This window comes from Candoia aspera, chromosome 4, assembly GCF_035149785.1.
Source record: "Candoia aspera isolate rCanAsp1 chromosome 4, rCanAsp1.hap2, whole genome shotgun sequence".
Taxonomy (NCBI): Eukaryota; Metazoa; Chordata; class Lepidosauria; order Squamata; family Boidae; genus Candoia; species Candoia aspera.
The window spans coordinates 35,222,131-35,240,130 of NC_086156.1; the positions used below are offsets into that span (position 1 = coordinate 35,222,131).

An 18,000-nucleotide genomic window follows, 5' to 3' on the forward strand; every position below is an offset into this window, starting at 1 on the left:
TCTATGGGGGGGAAAAGTAATCTAGCAGGGAAAAGGATATTTTAGCTTCCCTTTTAGTGATTTTTATCAAGATCAGTATTTCCTTGCAACCAAATGTGCAATTTTAATTAGGAGTAATTAAGGAATAATTTGAACTTTGATCTTATTCTCTTCCTGGTCACTGCTTTCCCCTACATTACTGAAGAGTAGAGATTCTGAGGAAAAATGTGTGTCCCCTTCACATTTCTGCCCACTTCACTGATACTTGTGGAGGTCTATAGGAATAATGTACTGTAACATTCTAGCTGCTTTACTCCCCTGTCATCAAAGCATGAGTAAGTTAGACTCATAAGTTGGAAGGGGCTATTTATGTCATCAAGTCCCACTCAGTGCAGGAATCCAAACTAAAATATCCTCAATCTATAGCTGATTGGCCTCTGCTTGAGTATATCCACTGAACTACAGCTTATACCTCTCGGGTAGTTGGTTCAAATACTGAATTATTCTCAGTGTTAGAAAACAACTGGAATCTGTCTGAAACCTAATTCTTTATTACATAATCTGTACTCTGGAACAACAGCAAATAGCTGTTAACCATATTTTTAGGAAATTAAAGGGTACTATTAATCCCCTCTCATTTTACTTTTCAAGATAAATGTTCTCAATCCCTTCAATTTCTCTTTCTAGGACATAGTTTCTAATCCCCTGATTATAATTGTGGCTCTCTTCTAAATCAGTTCTGTTGGTTTCCAGAACTTGACATAATAACTGAAGTCCTATGACCAATGCAGAGTAAAGTGGAACTATTACTTCCCATGTTTCTCTTCAAACAATCTAATATTTCATTTGCATGTTGACAGTGCTGATAGGGTTATGCAAATCATTAGAAGTGCCATGCAAAACACACTGCTGTTGAATACCAGGTTGGTGTATAATAAGGCTGCACTCATCCATGGCTTGATTGTGGAGGAGGATGCCAACCTGGCATGCATTACTAAGACCTGGGTAGGTCCAGAGTGGGATGTTCCCCTCTCAGAAATATGTCCTTCTGGGTTTCAGATTTTGCATCAGCCAAGACCTAGGGGAGGGTAACTATTATCTGTGAGTTGTTGAGGACTCTCAGAGGCTCTGCTCTGCAGATAACCAGGCGTGAGACCTTCTGGTTGAGGCTGGTTCTGAGGGAACAGTTGGGATTGTTGATGTTGTACTATCCTACTTGCTATGCAGCACCATCCTTGCTTGAGCTGCTAGATTCCATGGCTGGGATATAGTATGAAAACAGTATTGATTGTGTTTGTTGATGACCTGTGGGGGAGCTGGAACGGAGGTGGTACATCCATTCTTGCACTCCTTGATCTCTCAGTGGCTTTTGATACTGTCAACAACAGTATCGTTCTGGACCAGCTACAAGGAGTGGAATGGGAGGCACTCTGTTGCAGTTGTTCACCTCTTTCCTCAGTGGTCAGTTCCAGTCAGTGCTAATAGGAGAGATCCCACCTGCAGCTCCTCACTGGTGAGATGCCTCAGGGTTTGAGAATAATCTGTGAGTCCAAGAAGCTCCCAGTTGTGTACCAGTCCAAAAAGGGGAAGTGCAATCCATCTAGTACTATGGGTTATATGTACCCAGCTTTGGCGGGTACAAAAACCCACAGCTACTAGATCTTGTCAGGGTTGAGCTTAAACCTGGTCCTCTCCAACCAGTACCCCACAGCCTTGTCTGGTTGATCTGGGTTATTTCCTGGATTATTTGTAGAGCAGAAAAGCTTTAGTGTTCAAACAGCTCTACCTTAACTACCATGGAAACAAGAGCCAGTACAAAGATAGCAGGACAAGACTGAAAAATTTGCCTAAGGCTTCTAGGTAAGCTGAAGGAATGATTTCTGCACTGATAGTGTAATTTAATTGGTCTGTAACTGTAGACAATTAGAGACACTAAGTCTGTAATAACAGATAGCACCATATCCATCTATCTATGACAGACAGAACCACTGTACAACAATTGAAGGAAGGTAAGTTTTTGTCTTTCTGTATTTAATATCTTTTCTTAGAGTGCTTGTAGAAGCAATGAGTTATATAATATTTCTTACAGGTAACCCAGGGTTCGGGGCCATTTGGAGTTAAACACACTGAACCAAATCCAAAATTAAACTAAAAAACAATGAAGGTAGTACAAGCTAGTGAAATATGATCACATCAACTGTCTTTAGCCTATCTTTGAACCAACTGAATCTAGAAAATCTTCAAGGGCAGTTGCAGAAAGGATGTAATGCAGGAGTATGTCTGAAGATAACCAGAACACAAATGATTGAAGCCATATCTATTTTTCCTGGAAAGTAACAAAGTGCAATGAATTTATCATATTTCTTCACCACCCAGAGTCATTTGTCGAGATGGGCGATGAAGAAATACTGTATGATAGATAGATAGATAGATAGATAGATAGATAGATAGATAGATAGATAGATAGACCATAGCCACCAAGATTCAAGTATGCATTCTTATTTCTTCTTGATCAGATTTGGTTCCTGCCACTTGCTAGTATGTAGACTAGACAAGATTTAAAATGCTGAAAAGAGAAAATGTAATATTTTCTTTTAGAACAATAACTGCAGTAAGACAATGTGCTCATATTGATTGATTGATTATATGCCATCAAGTTGTTTTCGACTCCTAGTGACCACATAGGAAGATTTTCTCCCCAACGATCTGTCTCTAACCTGGTCTTTCAGGTCTTCCAATGGTCCACTCATCACCACCATAACTGAACCCATCCCCCTTGCTGCTGATCATCCTCTTCTACTCTTGCAGTGTGCTCATATAGCTATCATGCATTCTTCCCACACATTTCCTAATAATTTGTATTAGAAAGACTTATTTACATAGGCTGACCATATTTCCTTGAGACACAAACGGGACTTTGGGATGGCAAAACAGGACAGGGTTAAAAACGAGACATTGGGATGGCAAAACTGGGCAGGGCTGGGTGACGGGCTGGATTGGCAGGCAGGAACTTCTCCGGTTTTCTCAGGCTGGGAATCTTCGGATTCCTTCATTTGCTAGAGGCAAGGCTGGGCTGGAGAGTTCAGCGAACAGTTGTCCCTGACAAGCCGTTCCTCCTCTGGTTGTGCTTTTACGTTCTTTTCTTTTCTTGTTTCAAGGCAGGAGCCAATCAGCTCACCCTTTGATCACCGCCTATCAGCTGATCCTTTTTTTTTCTTTTTAGGTTTCCCGCCGGGTTGAGCTCTGCGGCTTTTTTCCCACCGTTTCTGCTGAGCTCCCCCTCCTTCCACTCAAAGTCAGACTGCATTCTGACAGGTTCATGGGGACTTTCAAATTTTTAAGTAAGGTTTTTAAGAAAACGGGACAAAATGGACATTTATATTAAAACGATGGGACAGACTGGAAACATTAAAAAAACGGGACTGTCCCGTTCAAAACAGGATGAATGGTCAGCCTATATTTACAGTTCCAGAAAATAACAGTTTCTGCACACAGAGGACTAACAATTGAAAAACCAGGAAAACCTGTCTCAATTTAAGCAAAACTTTATTTCTCAAAATCAGATGTCTACAAATGGGTTAAAAATGAACTATTTTCCTAAGAAAAAGCAAAATCTGCTGGTGGTAGTGATAGCTCAGAAAATGAAACCAAATAGGCAATTTCCAAAATTAAACTTTTAGGCAGTGACTGTTCCTTTTTTCCCTGCTTCTCAGATGTTTTTCTAAAAATGTGAACATGTAGAAGAGTCTAAGGTCAAAATCCATAACTACCTTTATTATCATACTAATAATTTCTTCAGTCCTCAACATAATTTTTTGCCAACTTGTCAAACTGACAAAATTAAGGGTTCTACCTTTCTTAGAATTCTGCATGATATGGCTCTATTTGAAACAATTTAAAACATTTTAAAGTAATTACTGCATGACTAAATTATATTTTTCACTTAACAAATATAGAAAACATAATGTTCTAAGTGTCACTCCACTGCACCTACTTCCTAGTTGATGGGATGTAGGCAAATATGTCAGATCACAAGACACTCTTTATTAGAGATCCTAGGCTGCTTGGCATAAAACCAGTCTTTGAGTTTGTGGAATATAGGCAAAATGTGCCAAAACTGGCAAAACTAAGTAAAGCTAATAACTTACTTTTTTTGTCTTACTAAAAAGCATTGTATGAATGCCTTTGTTGACCAAAGCTATGATAACCACTGGACCAATCTGGTGATGACCACAGTGTATAGATGTTTGCAATGGAATATATAGTAAATATCATGAATTAATGAAGGAAAAGAAAGGAAAAAGAAGATATTTTGTGTATCTTTGAAACAAAGAGAAAAAGGAAAGATGCAATAGATCTGGATGAAATCTGATGTCCTCTAGAATGGAGTTAATACGTACATGAAAGTGAGATGGCAGGTTTAATTATGAAAGAGATAAAATGTTTATCAGAAAACATCAATTGGTGTCATTTATATTGTTGGGAGTATATATGAAAGCACATATTCTTTTTTTCAAGTCAGTGACTGCCTGGACATTTCCCTGCAGTTGTTTTGGCAACATTTTCAGAAGTGGTTTGCCATTGCCTGCTTCCTAGGGCTGAGAAAGGGTGACCGGCCAAAGTTCACCCAGCTGGTTTTGTGCCTAAGGCAGGACTAGAACTCACAATCTCCCAGTTTCTAGCCTGGTGCCTTAACCGCTGCTCCAAACTGGCTCTTGGGAATTCACAGATTGGCAATAATCCTACATTATGCTCTAGTGAATGATGATAAAAAAGAAGTAGGATGTTTTGAGAAAAATAGTGCAACAGTCTGAATGAATATGATCCATGGGAAAAATAATTCTATTAGGTGACATGATTGGATGTGTGAGAATAAGACAAGATTGTATAGAAAAGATGACTGGGCTATTTGAAAATCCAGGAATGAATTAGAATGCTGACTGTTCAGGAAATACCCATTTAGGGGGGAAAAAGTTTCTTCTGAATTATTTAGCAAATGTTTCAACATCAAGCAGGGAGTGACATAACAATGTGTGATATCCCTTTTGTTGTATAATGCATTTATGGATAAATGTAGAAGGAATGCTTGTGGTAACATTAGAGTGTGTTGGGTAGAGATGTGAATGGGTGTTTCCTGTTTTATGCCAGTGATGCAGAATTGTTTGCTGAAAACCCAAATGGTTTGAAGGAGTATGCATCTGAAAATAAAAATATCAAAATACAAAATAGTTATGTTTGACCGGAAAAATGGATTGAAGGATTGCAGATTATACAGAAATAGTGAAAAAACAGAGCAAGTAGTAGAATGTTTACTAAAGCTGGGGGAATTAATTGAGAAGTGTTAATACTATTAGAAAGACAGTGGTTAGTATGAGGTCTGTTTGAAAATGCCAGAATGAACTTCTCATTTTGTTACATGGAAGTAAGAGTCGGATATACCAGGAAAAACAAAAAATTTGAATGCAGTGGGAATAGGTACTTAAAAAGTGTGTGAAATAAAACAAAACAAGACAAGACAAGACAAGACAAGACCAAAAAAAAGGATCAAGGATGAATGAGCAATGAATGAATTTATGTGGACTGAATACAAAAGTAAGTGACTAGCAAGTGGTTTGGTCAAATAGGGCAAATGAATGACGACTGAATTACAAAACAAATACATAAAGAATGAATGGGAGAAGAGGAAGGGAAAGCTCAAGAAAATTGTGTTTGAATGGAAGTGATGAGATCTCTTAAAGAGACAGATGAGAAATCCAAGGACAACCGGCAATATATGAATTGCTATATGAACACAGGAAAGCAAGGATGGTATGGATAGGAGAATTTTGGAAAGCTATAGTGAATGGTGTTAGGATAAATTAGATTTAGGCAGATTACCCTTTCTTTTCACCTCCTGCATATAATTAATTTTGTTTCCTATTTCGCATTCCCTTTCTGCATAACAGTTTATCCTGGAAAGAAGCAGCATGATGAATATGTAGATACGATAATTTAATGGGGCCCCTGACCAAGGTTGAGAAATGTTGAACTGCAGTTTGTTTTTCTCTCCCTCCATGAGCTGTTGAAAATTATAATTGGACTGCTTGTTAAACATAATAGTAAGCAAAAACTTTAATTAAAACTTCTACTAAGTTTGACGTTTTGGAGAAGTAACATGCCTCATAAGCAAGAAAAAGACTCATCCCTTCTATATATCACCAGATATGGTGGGATCATCCCTTACAGAGAAAAAAAATCCTTAACAGCTGCTGTAAAGGATCCAATTATTTCTGTAAATCCTGCTCAATGGGAGATGCTGTCAGCTTGGCTGACCATCTGATCATTATTTTGGAGATATGCAGAGAACCATATTAACTACTGAACTGCCAAGGATTGGAGAAGTAGCTAGCTATGATGCAGTCTGTAAGGAGAAAGCTCACAACATATATACCTACAGATGATACATTTTAAAGAAAATTTGATTCCAGGTGGAAGAAAATCAAAGACCTTAGGAAATGATATTTGCATATGATGAGAAAAGAATGGAAGCTCTTGAAACAAAAACTACCAAAACACCAAGGAGCAGACAGTATATCAGGAAGCAGTAATACAGGTTCAAGGCCAACTATACAGAAAAAGGTTCAGAGTGTTAGATCTTCCATGCACAGTTGATCAGCAACCTCTAGTGGATATTACAGAAAATGTTTCCATGAGGAAACACCCAGATGCTATTATATGAAGCGCCTGGGTAACCAAAGCTCAACAAACTGCCATATTGTCCAATATGAAGACAGCTAATAACAGACAGTTAATTCTAACTGTGAAAAGTGTTAAAAGAAGAATTTTTTGCAATAGCAAACAAGAAAAGCCAAAAACTAATTTTCAGTCAAAAGATTTATGAACAATTGGACTGTGATTAAAGTACAATCTGCCAGAAAATATAACTGCATTCTGCTGTAAGATAAAATGTAAACAATCAGCCTGCAGCACAATAACTTGATGGAGATGATTCAAGGAGGACAATTAATGGCCTCTCCACCTAACAGAAAAGTTTTAGTTGTTCATGTTCTTCAGTATAGCTTACCAGCTGCAAAAGAACTGCTTTCCAAAATCCACAATTTCCACAATCCACATCCAAAGGCGTACCATGCCCATGGTATGCTCATGCTCTCAAGTATTTTCTTGGAAGATTTAGAGCAGAATACTTCTTACTGAGCCATCCACATATGATCTCAACTGGAACGTTGCAATTACTAGGAAATTTACAACTATCCATAGGGCATCAAATTTCAGCTTTTTCTTAAATCCCAGTATTCTCTATTTTCTAATGTTTATTAGTTTGTTCTGGAATGCTAAAGTCAAGTTCAGCTCCTAGTGACTGCATTGGCCACAATATAGAAGTGGTTTTTATTGCCTTCTACTTGAACATCACTGATCTACAGCCCTTGTGGCCCCCCATTCGAGTCTGCCTAGCTTCTAATTTTTTTTTTAATCTGTTCAATCGTGTCTGATTCTCAGACTGCCTGGACAAGTCCCTGCAGTTTTCTTGGCAAGGTTTTTCAGAAGTGGTTTGCCATTGCCTCCTTCCTAGGGCTGAGAGAAAGTGACTGGCCCAAGGCCACCCAGCTGGCTTTGTGCCTACGGTGGGACTAGAACTCACAGTCCCCCGGTTTCTAGCCTGATGCCTTAACCACTACAGCACACTGGCTCTCTAGCTTCTAAATAAACTTTAGCTAATTGCCTAATGTTCATAAAAAATAGAACAGCTTCATATTTTATTTTCACACATAACCTGACATCATATACTGTACATAAAGATATATATCCTACAGTACAATTGTATTTTTCACATATACTGTAGGACTGGACCAGGGGCCAGTCACTTTCTAAAATATGCATGTTTTGTAGGAAAAGAGCATATGAAATATCACTTTATTTTTCTTTCTTTTCCAGTAATAAGGGTTTGCTAAATGCCGGTGTTTTTGGTTTTGGAACAGTATGACAGTGATCCAAAACTTATTTCCAAGGTGATCATGAAGTACTTACAGAAAAGATATTCACTGTCCCCAGAACTGAATACAACTGAAAGTTGGTAGGGAAATCTCAAACATGTGGTAAATGTAACGAGCCTTAAGGATATTTGAGAGGTCCATGTACTGACTAGAAGGGTGTACAAATTCTGTGTATTGATTTTTTTAAAAAATTGAATGGGTAAGCTACTGCACATAAATAGAAAGTATACATTCAAATTTGCAGAGATGTCATGTCTAACTTTGTACCATGTAGAGGATGTATCACCTTCTGTTCACTTAGGGATTTACTGAACCATAATTTGACCAGGGATTCCTAAACCTTGCATATAATTGTACATATATTGTAAAACATTTGAGTTTCTTTTACTTACTGGCAATGGTATAATGACTAAGGATTTCAACACATAAACAACTGAAGTTTGCTAGGTCCCTTTTCTGAATCCATTATTAGAAACCTCTGCACTGGGAAGGTGGTAGAACATCTTCATTGGTAACCAGGGAATCTCTGTTTGCAAAATGCAAACACCAAGTACTGGGTTATATTATTTTATTATATGATACCTGGTTTAATTTTTGTCTTAAATTGTTGTACAACTCTGTGATGATTGCATATTAGAAAGGTCAATTAAAGCATGGTAACGCAGTTCCTTCAGGGGGAGGGGGAACCTTGAGAAGAGGAGGATTTGGAAGGTGTGGGTAGAAAGATGGTTCTGAAGGAAGCTTGGAGTCCTAACCCTAGGAAAACCTTTATCTGTCAAAGTGATAGGTTTATAAGTATATACTGGTAGTCCTCGACTTAAAATGGCAATTGGGACTAGAATTCCCATCACTAAGCAATGCGGTCCCACAGTCATTAGATGAGGCAACTTCTTGCTGGCTTCCCACAACCAAAGTCAGGTAAGTGGCTGCTGCCAGGTGGGGGAGGAAGTGACGCACGGGGACGCAGGGACTCAAGGATGCAGGGACACACGGCGAGGGTCAAAGAGGGTGCGCGAGGGGTGATGGGGTAAACAAGAGGTGCGACACAGGTCGAGGGGGGGTGCGGGGGTGCAATAACTGTCAGGGAGGGTGCATGAAAGTGTGAGGGGGTGTGCGAGAAGTGCAGCGAGGGTCAGGGACTGTGTTATGGTGCATTAGAGGCTCAGCGAGGGTAGAGGAGGGTGTGTGAGGGTATGGGTCGGGGAGGGTATGGGATGGTGCATGAGAGGCACAGCAAGGATCAGGGAGGGTGCACAAGGGTGTGGGTTGGGGAGGGTGCGCAGGGGTGCGGTGTGGGTCAAGGAGGTTGTGCGAAGGTGCGTGGGGGTATGCAAGTGGCCAGCACGAGTGCAGAGGGGCTGGGGGAGGGTATATGGGTGGGGGAGCCTTACCCAGTGACTTACTAACTTGCCTGTTGGCTTCGCCGTTGACTTTCTGGGGATGCCAGCAGGGAAGGCTGCAAATGGCAATCACATGATCACAGGGCACTGCAACCAGTTGTAAGTGCGAACTGGTTGCCAAGTGCTCAGGAACTTCAAGGATCGGTTGTAACTACCATTTGTTCAGCGTCATCGTAACTTCGAATGGTTGCTGAACAAATGGTCATAGGTCAGGACTACCTCTATTTAGTATCAGGGAAAGCAAAGCTTCACAGCAACATATACACATTATATGTTGTAATATGACCCATTTTAAGGTATTGAATAAAAGTTAATTCAGTTCCTCCTTTAAATGTTAACAAAGTGGCTGTGCTGTTCTGTCTTCCCCATGTTCCACCAAATCACATTACCTGGAGAAACAGAGGAGAACAACAAAAAGATTTCCAAACCAAGAATGGGTGTGGTTGGGGGAGCAAAAACAACCGAGATATCCCTGGGTTAATGAGATTATGCTTTAAATCTGAAGGAAAAAATGGAAAGAAAAGGAGACCAACAGTAGCAAGGACAATGACAAACTCCAAATAAGATGCCAAACATGTTTCTATTCTAGACTTAATGGCTAGAAATCATGGAACTGACAACCAACTCATCTAGTGGGTGCCAAGCAGGGGAGGCCTTTCCAAATTCAACATGTAGAACAGGGATTCTTGAACTTTGTCATCCCACCCCCACCCCAAATGCTAAATCTAAATAATAAACAAATAATAAATTTGCCATGGTTGGCTAATGGTTCTGACAGAGACTAGACAAGGTTCTTTGCCATCTGGATCCCTGCCATTCCTGTTTGGTGAAAGCTGGAAATGGATGGTGCCTGGGTCAGGTCGGTGGTAAATGCATCCTTGAAGAGGAGGTGTTGCTGCCTGCCTTCAAGAAACAGAAAGCACTCAACTCAGAACTTTTGGACAATAATCAACTTGTATTCAACCTTCTCTTTTTAAGAAATTTGGTGGAGCTACAGTTGCAGAGACCCCTGGAGAAAACGGCTAATCTGGATCTGTTTCAGTCTTGTTCCAGCCCCTGCTACAGTACTGAGAGTACATTGATCATACTTGTGACCACCTGTTAGGCTGGTATAGGGGGAGTGCCACCTATTTCTCAGCAGCCTTCAGTACCCTCTATAACGTATCCTTTGAGACTGCCTCCAAGGATAGGAGTGGCATGGTTTTGAAGTGGTCTCTTCTTTCCTGAATGGATGATTCCATCAGCGATGGTGGAGGGAGAGACTGACCCTGAAGCTCCTATATTTTGGGGTGCTACAGGAATCCACACTCTCTCCCTTCCTATTAAACATCTATATGAAGCTGCTGGGGGTCTGGTAATGTCAGTATGCAGATGATACTCAACTCTACATCTTGACCCCTGCTCTTAGGATATGGACAGGGAGGAACAAGCTTAGATTTAATCCTAAAATGACAAAGTGACTTTGGATTTGAAGTATTACAATTCCAGGAAGATTCTTGTTCTGGACTCTTTTGTTCCCCATATAGAACCAGCTCAAATTTGGAAGTCCTTCAACCATTGGCCCCTACTCAAGGAGCAGTTGACAGCTGTAGCTAGTCAGGCCTTTGTAAAGCTTCATCCTGTGCACCACTTAAAATCCCTCCTGAAGTGGAAGGCTTCCCTTGCAATACTGATGACTTAGTCACCTCTTGCTAGGATTACTACAACACACTCCATATGGGCTGTCCTTAAAGACCACTTAGAAGCTTCAGCCAGTTCAGAACACAGCAGCTTGAAGAGTCCAGGTGTATCTTAATTTGCACATATAACGCTATTACTTCAAGAGCCACATTGGCCATCAACTGGCTTCCAGGTGCCATTCTAGATACTGGTTGTCACCTACATGGCACAGGACCACACTGAATTTGGAATTACCTACTTCCAACAGTATCTACATGCCCAGTGAGATCTGAAAAATTGGGCTCTGTGTTCATTCTTTCTGGGAATATCACCTATAAGGATCATTGAGGAGGCCCTTTTCAATCATTGCTCCCTTCTATGGAACAACTTTCCTCTGAAAGTTAGAATGCCCCCAAACTTATTAGAATTTAGGAAAGCCACAAAAACCTTAGAGATGAAGTTGTGCTATTGTTCCTTTTTGCGGTATGTTCTTTGCTTAATTATGTAATTTTGTTGAATGTGAATAAGTATGGTATTGGTGTTTTGAGTTTTATGTTATATTAAGTTAATAATTACTGGAGCAGCTTATAAATCTAGTAAATAAATAAAAATACATATAGCTCTCCAAGTTCACTTGGGATTTTGCTCCCCACTTTTCCTGTATAAGACTGCTTTCAGCTAAGCTGAAAAGAGTTTTGATGATGCTCCAACTTTGTATGTGGAAGCCATGAGGCTTGCCCAGAAAAAGTGGAAACAATCTCAAAAGTTGGCTTGTTCCCTACTTTGCTTGGGCAAGCCAGCTGGGGACCTATCCAGGAAAAGTGGGAGCAAGTTTTGAAAGTACTGCAGCTTTGCATGCCCAAACCACTAGGGCTACATAGACAAAGCAGGAGTGCTCTCAAAACTTGATTCTACCTTGCAAAAAAAATTGCAACTCCCATTCAAGCTTTTTGCAACTTCCCAGGTCACTTTAAGAACTCCTGATTTATAATAACCATGCAGCAGCATATCACCTAAAGGTATAATATAGGTTTTTCCCCAAACAGAGATGAAAATAGACCAATTGGAAGTGAAAGAATGCTTCTAATTCAGTGGTAAGCAACATGATACTGTTGAATACCAATATGTCCCAGACACCTTTCCTGGTGTTCAGAAGGACTTCCTGCTCCTCCTGAGTTTAAACTAAAATTTAAACACTTAAAAAAGAAGCTGACATGCTGCAAAGAAAACACCAGCACCTAATCTTAATATTCATTTGCAGCAAAGCCTTTGGACCCATAAAGCTGCCATAAAGCTGTATGTTATTTTGGGGGTGGAGAGGGGTGTGGCTGTAATTTAGGAAATAGGGACCTGACAAGACCCCCATGGCTGCTGTTTGGTGGGTGCTCCCATGTGCTGGCAAAATTCCAAGTGGACTTCTGGCCCCAAAAGGTTGCCTATCCCTGTTTTGATACATGTGACAAATTCAACTATGAAGCTGGCACAGCTTCAGTGGATGCAGAGCAAACAGCAGCAAGTAGGGTTGCAAGAATGAAAACCCGTGGCAACCCTTCTTAGAATGAGGAGATCTGCTGGTGATGCATTTTGGGGAGTGTGGATAAGTGTATGGGAAGGACATATGTGCGTGCACAGACATGCAACATCCCTAAGTCACCTCTGGGCAGCCAATGCACCCTTAGAGGCAAAATGACTGTCCACCAAAGAGTATATCTAGCCAATTTATCTATATATAGCTTACCTGGAAAGAGGAGCAAATTATTCATTGTATGAGAAGGCAAAGCTGCAATGTAAGATATGTAACATGGCAGTGGAGATGAACTTAGCATAGAAGCTGAGTAATTATTTCCACTCAGGAGGAACAGATTGGAAGACTCAGCACTGTACAGCACTTACACTGCAGATAATTGAAGACATTTGTTCAAGCTCCAGCTCAGGTACATGTTAAAACATTCTGTGTATCAATCCACTATTAAAAGTGGGATTAATAAATAATCAAATCACTGAGCAGTTTGAAACTGAATGACAGAGAGACTTTAAAACATACAGTACTGAATTAGCGGCATGTAATATTAACTCTGAAGACAACCTGTGACACAATCCTGGTTGAAGTGTATATTTGTTTCACTGCCTGTAATTAAGCCTATGCCTTAATTACAGGCAGCTGATTAATTCTACTGTGATTGAGAAAATGCCAAGATGGTGAAGTGGTCTAAATGATTGAGTCACCAAATCGGAATGAAGGACTATTCACATCATGAAAAGTATTTTTAAAATACCTCAAAGGCATTAAAGCTGCCCTCTAGAACAGCTCCCACCCCTACTTCAGATGGGCCTGACCCTAATGGATGTTCCCTCAAGCATTGAGCTGGAGTATTAAGTAGGTTTGTCTCTAGGGGGCATGGTGTATTGATTGAAATTGATAAGCATTTTTTTTATTATTGTTTTTAATTTCTTTGCAAGCTGCCCAGAATCATAGTGAGTTGAGAGGCCATACAAGCTGAAGAAATGGATGGGTGCATGGATGGATAGATAAGACAGATAGAAAAAAAAATATTTTCACAGTAGCAATATAGAAAGATTGCAGAGAGTAAAGTCAAAGCAAGTTCATTAGACTCTATTGCTTATCTTGAAAGGAAAAAAAAACATTAACTATAAATACTCTTGGGGAACTCTACACTAACTCTGTTACACTGGCTGAATTACAGATTCTCCGGCAAATGGCTATTGACATGTGGCAGACATACATTTATGTCTGCAATGGGGAATAAAGAAGAGAGTAGATACAGGGAACCATTTTTAATAATGACAGACACAGGCAATTATCGCTTTTTAATGGCCACAGATGTTATTGCTTGCAGTTCATAGTCTGGCACTGAGTGTTGGCTAATGCCTCTGTTACAGCTGATCAATAGGGCTAGGGTTGTACCAACACCCTGATATGCATGATTGGTGTGCCAACTTCCTAGATTGGCTTTTTGTACATCCAGGGCCCCTCATGATGGGGCAGCAAACTCCCATTAACTCAACCCACTGTAATCAATGGTGAGGGATCACTGGCCCTGCAAACCAACAAGGGGTTGGAGCGTCATGTAATGCGCAGTCTGCTTTATGGGTATGCTCCACAGGAAGAAGTGGGAACAACTTTCACTTATCCTATTAACATAGCTTGATGTTGTTAACATCCACATTGGACAGCCCTGACAAAGAAAACCAAAATCTTGCAATCCACGCATACAATGTGCTCTGTAATAAACATAAATGATGAAGTAATAAAAGTATTTTCAATAGCCTTGTTCTGAGGAAAGCAAAAATTCTGCTAATTGGGTGCACAGATAAATATTTTCCCACATTTGTAAATTAGCTATCAATTTTTGCCCACAGCAGGTGACAGTGCTAAATTTAGAGAAGGCAGATGGGTAAGATTGTAATGGCCTCCTTAGTTTATAACTTTTGAGCAGACTAAAGGGAAAAGTTTCTTCCTCTGATAAGACTATCGAGCCAGGCAATCTTTTGGCAAGCAATTGTAAGATGAGTAGAATAAACCCTTGATTTAACAAACCAATGTAGGAAAGTGGTATTTGATAAAGCAGAATGTCCAGTGAATCTAAATGGGATTTTATGCCTGTGCAATGTATATATATTTTTGCATGCATAAAAATGGGAATAGGATTTTATGGATGAGTATTTTATATATTTTACACATGCAGAAATGGCAGGTGGATTTTGTTTCCATGCATAAGGATATAGTGTATGAACAGATATGTATTTATTTATTAAGTGTCTCAGCCCCCCAATTCCAAAACAACTCTGGGCGATTTCACAAGATTAAAAAGCAAGAAGACAACAATCTTATGTAAGAAAAGAACACAGTTGTCCCAAGGGAACAGATAGAAAAAAAAAAATACTCTCCCATATCACCCCCAGTCTAAAGGGCCCACCAAACACCCTAACTCAAGGCCTGGGGAAAGAACTAACTTGTTAGAGCTTACTTAACAGTGGGCAGAGTGAGGGAGCATATGAATTTCCAGGGGCATCCTGTTCCAGAAGACAGGTGCTGCAACAAGGAAGACCCACTTCCTGGATTCCACTAGATGACATTGCTTGGTTGACAGGATCCAAAACTAGTTGACTCTGTCTGATCACACAGGACAAGCAGCCACTAGAGGAGATGTATTGTCCCTCAGATAGCTAGACCCTGTGTCATGCAGGGCTTTATAGATAACAACCAGCACTTGAATCACACCTAGAAGCTTACTGGTAGCCAGTGCTGTTCATAAAGCAGAGGTATTACAGAGAGAGGCCTGCTCGTGCCACTGCATTTTGTAGCTTCCAAGTGGTCTTCAAGGGCAGCACCATGTATCATGTATGCAGTAGTCTACTGTGAGGTGACCAAGGCATGGGTGACTAAGGAGGGCTGCACACCCCCAAGACAGAAAGGATTTGCTACTTCGAGAAATTCATGAGAATGAAGTACTTTAATCTTTAGCATACAAGGCCTGAAACTATGACAAGCAAACACTTTGGTAACATTCACTGGGCACTTAGGAGTGACACTGCTTCCAACTGGTGCATATTCATATATTAAATTTTATATCAAAAATATACCATGTCAAATAGATCCATAATATAAAATGATTGGCCATTTTAAGGCTGCCCTTTTGTTGCCTATCAAATCACAGCACTAAAATATTAATAATTATAACTTAGTCAGTGTAAACTCAGTCTAAAAAAATTGGACCAGTAATTTATACAGGTACCAGATTTCCAGATATGGAAACTTGTTATTTTTTTTTGCAGAATACAGCAACAAATTCCTCCTTACAAGACACACATTTGTAGCAAAGAATAGTAGATTCCAGGCCAAAAACTTGTTCCACATCTTAGAAGCTTCTAGTCCAGGAGCAACAGAATATGCTTATTTAGTGTGCTTTTAACACTACTTGTGCTTAAGTCCAGAAAATGTCACATCCATAAATACAAGAATAAAAATCCTTCAAGTATGATCTTCTGAAATTTAGTTTCAGTATTCCTCTCATAGTAACAGACTTAGCCCACACATGAGACCCACTCAACTCAACTTGGGATGTGCAAACTGCTCTGGCCTTGGGTCTTTTCACGTTTCAAGACAGGTGAGGTAAGTACACTACCCCACCAATACCACCCACCCTCTTTCTTTTTTAGAGCTGAACACAGAGAAGCCATGTTCCAGAAGACAACTTTTAGGGTATCTCCTTCTCTGTGTTAAGGGAGGAGATAGAGATGTATTGGTTTATTGATTACAGCCAAAGCAACTCAGTGTGACTAACATAACATTAAAAACAATAATCAACAGATATAAAAATTTAAAAACAGACATACATTCTGGCCATCAAACACATTATACCATCTCTCACTTCGTGATCCAAATGCCCAGGAGAAAAACTGGGTTTTTAATGCCTTCTAAAAGGCTAGCTGGGTCAATGCCAAACTAATCTTGGGCTGGTGGGGAGATCACTCCAAAGGGTGGGTACTGCCATGGAAATGGCCTACTGTATTTCCTAGGTCCAATCAAATTTATTATTATTTTATTTATTAATCAAATTTATCACCGCCCATCTCCCAAAAGGGACTCCCAAAATAATATTGATGCACTGAAAGGGCTTGGAGCAAGCCCAGTCTGGAAAAGCATGTGGGATGGGAGATCTAATAGGAGACAGGCAATCCTGCAAATAACCTGGCCCTGTACCATGTAGGGTTTTATGGCTGATAACCAGCACACTGAATTGCATCTGGAAGCCTATACAGTTTATGAAGTAATGGTGCTATATGGATATACTGTAGTATGCCCATAACTACCCATGATGCTGCATGAACTTTCTCAGTGTAGTGGCCTAATTGAAGGATAGGGTAGCTGGAAAAAGCGGTAAGCTGGAAATGGCACATTCTTCTCCTAGCAAAGAGTCAAGCATGTGTAGTGTACATATACTGTATAACACATACACCTACTGTATAGAGCCAAAGGATTGTCAAGGAATTGTACTGCAAGGTTCTTATTACTGAATGGGAAGAAAATGGGTACAGCATGAGAATGAGTTGGCTTTACTTGCTACTGGCCATTCCTTCCTCTCCCTGTTGAATCATAAAAGGCTCTAGTCACTACAAATGCTGCTGTAATTCATACTCCCCACCACAACCAGATCTTTTTTTTCCTTGGTCACTCTTTCTTTTCACTCAATGCGATGGTGGGTCAAGTAGGAATTACTGTTGCTTGTATCCCAGCAGGCTCATAGTGAGGAAGCAATCAAACAGTTCCTCCTTCTCATTGCATTGGCTTAGTAAGGATGAAGGAATCAGCTGCTACTAGTGACAGAATGATAGCAACTCTAGATGGTGGATTGGCTCTAGTAAGTGGTGGGCCCTCTGCCAGGATGTTGACCTTGATCTTGATAAGTAACAGATACAGGACTGAATCCCATCAACTTTGAAACAAAACATATTGTATGATAAATATTAAAAATATGGGAACTTTGGAATTTGTTCTAACTGCTGAAAGGCCTAAGTCCATGCAGCTTCTAATCATTCTTCAGAAAGTCCTCTGAAATCAATAGGATTCCTTGTTGCTAACACTCTGATCTCCTGAATGCTCTGCTGGCAAACAGCCTATTCACCTTAATTGGTTTAATAACAAATTTGAGTTTTTAAAAGTGAGTATATAGTTTTAAGTCCAAGGCTGGAATTTTCTTTAGAAAGCCTTTTCACTTTATCCTCCTCCCACCCTCTATTTAGGCCTCCCTCCTGAGAGCCATAAAACAGAACAGCATGTCCACTCCACCATTACAGGACAGCATGATGTGGCACTTGGTTACATTTTTACCAAATTACTCCAGCTTGCACAATCAAGATATGCATTCAAGGCAAGACAAGTACTTTTTAAATGACAAGTCTGTTCTTTATTTTGCAGCAGTTATATCACTTCATTCCTATCCCTGCCC

At 40.0% G+C, this 18,000-nt stretch overlaps 1 protein-coding gene across 1 annotated transcript in view; it reads right to left on the reverse strand.

Moving 5' to 3' along the window:
• The window catches only part of JAZF1 (JAZF zinc finger 1), a 119,144-nt gene that overhangs the window by 99,347 nt on the left and 1,797 nt on the right, over positions 1-18,000 (reverse strand). The window lies entirely within an intron of this gene.